The following is a 2,766-nucleotide window of genomic DNA, read 5'->3' as shown; positions in this document are numbered from 1 at the left end:
ATAAACGCATCATAATTTTGGGTGAACTATCTCTTTAAATTACATTTTTAAGCCTGTTTACTTAGACATTTCATGGAAGAAAAAGGACAAAGGCAAGGTTTTTTTTTTTTAGAAGAAGAATTTTTACCTCTCAGCCACGTGGTACGATCCTTAGAGACTGCACCAAGTCTTAATCAGAGTACGATAGGATACGAATGAGATATTTGCACAGAAATCTGAGCTGGATTGTTCAGCACTGCCTTAAAGAGTGGAAATTGGTGCCTGGGAGTCTTACACAACTAGTCTGCGACAGAGAAAGAAAGAATGCCTGGATGAGTCTGTATGCGTGCTATTGTGCTGTGCTACTTTTTTTTTGTTTTGAGTTTGAGTTTCTTTTTTTCATTTCCATTTTTGGAGTCACACGTGCTAATGTCTGTGCATTCATGCGAGGAGGCTGACAGGAAAGCGAGAGCGTGCGCCAAAGGCATGCTCTTTATGTGCGTGCATTTGTTTATGTAAACGTGCTCAAATGTGTGTACGTCTGGTTTTTGTGTGCCAAATGCATGTCTGAGAGAGTGTGCGTGGGTGGTGTTGGTGTTTGACTGTGGAATATGTGCATTGTGAGTGTGTGTGTGTGTGTGGGTTGATGGATGGGTGGGTGGTTGGTATGTGTGTATGCAGAGATCAGAGAGCTCTGTTTGTTTTTGTCTGACTCAGAGAGGGAGACATACAGTGCAGACGCAAGCAGAGAGGGAGGGAATGGTGAGGAGATGGATGCTCACACACACACACACACACACTCAGACTCACACTTAAACACAACTGGTGCAGTGAGCCATTTCCCAAATGGAGGCATCAAACGCTACGCTTTGATTAAACAAACATCAGCTCGCTTTGAATCCAATCTGGTTTGGCTCCATTGGTTTTGTTTCATCATTTTAGAGTTAGCATGAAATCAAAAGTGATTCTTTTTAATACACGTTTCTGGGGTCTCATGTATAAAACTTTGCACAGATTTTATACACGGCCAAAAAAATTCCATATGTACACATGGCAGGTTTTGAGTATAATTTAAAAGGTGTCATATTCATAAAACCATATGTTTGCCAGAACTTTTCCACCTCATCTTCTTGAAAAACTCACATATGGAATGTACAAAGCTTTTTATTATGCATAGCCTAATTTGCATGCAATTTACATATGCATATTATTACTGCATTGAAAGTCAGCATGAAATGACAATTCACCCTTTCTGTTTTTAAAATGCATATAATAGCTCGTATTGTGTATGATTCATCCATGTATGCTAGAAAGGATTTTTTTTAATATCCATGTCTGCATGGAAAACATATCATGCATATTTCAATGCCTATTTTGTGCTTCTGCAACATTTATTCATGAGACCCCTGCTGTTATTGTAAATGATTTCTGTGCATGTTTTTCCTAAATGACACTGTTTGTTTTTTATTGTTTTTTTTTCTTCAATGGAATGAAAAAAATGCTTTATTTCTAAAACCACTCATTTAATCTTAATGCATCCTCTTAACAGTCGACTTCAGATTTCTGCTTTTACACTTGCCTCCAGTTTTGGTGTAGAACAACCACTTTTAATTCAATCATATTCAAGTTGTTCAAATCGATTTAAATCCTGCCTTGCATTTTGGGTTCTTACTAAATATTCCAACTTAAACATACAAAAAAAATTGATTTTTTTATGTTGACTTTAATCCCCTTAACTGTCACCGTTGGCATTCTTTTTTTTCCCCCTGTCTTTTTCCCCATCACATATTTTAGTAATCATCATAAATTGTAAAAACTTAAGATTCATCCCGTGAAAACCTTTTTGAAATCGTACATTTGTTTTACCATGGAAATGGTACTTTAAAATCTTTTAACGGTCCCCAACCCCTTAGTTGGCGGTGTCGTGTCATATTACAAAATGTATTATGATATTTTATCATTTTTATAATCTTGACAAAATACATATCGTCTGAAAGTCTAAAGATTCCATATTTGGTGGTTACTTTGTGATAGAAGTAATATTGCTAAATAAATGTATATATTTGTGACTGGAAAAATGCATGAAAGAAATTCAGTGGAGTTTGAGTGTCACTCGGTGGCTGTTTTTGGTATAACGCCTAAATAAAATCTCACAGGAACCACTTTTTTATATATATGTATATCAACTTCAAATTTGGAACATAACTTTTATTTAGACATATGGCTTTAATTTTAGAGTATTTATTTTATATAAAATATAAACTTTATAGTACAGTATATTTTCTTTACATTAAACTTCTATAACTTTTTCATACTTTCATCAATGTTCAAAAAAGGGGGTGACAGTTAAGGGGTTAAAGGGTTAGTTCACCCAAAAATGAAAATTCTGTCATTAATTACTTGCCCTCATGTCGTTCACCACCTCTAAGACCTTTGTTCATCTCGGGAACCAAAAATTTAGATATTTTAGGGTGCATTCACACTTAGTTTGGTCCGGACCAAAAAACAAAAACAAAACGTATAGACCTGGTCCGCTTAGCGTTCACACTGGCATTTTTAACAGCGAACCTAAAGTTACCGAACCAAAGGCATAGGGATACGGTCACAACCTGATTGGTCGGCTTTTATGACGTATATTTCGCGATGGAGCTTGCTTACCGAACATTAAAAACAATGCTGTGTGCTGGATTAAACGCCATCATTTTATGCGTGTACATATGGTTTTATTTTTACCAGCTGAGAACTCACGAAGAGCTCATAAAATGTTCAAAACATTCAAAACGGCAC

The sequence above is a fragment of the Gobio gobio genome (assembly GCF_949357685.1).
Source record: "Gobio gobio genome assembly, chromosome: 19".
Classification (NCBI taxonomy): Eukaryota; Metazoa; Chordata; class Actinopteri; order Cypriniformes; family Gobionidae; genus Gobio; species Gobio gobio.
Note: the sequence above shows the minus strand (reverse complement) of the source record.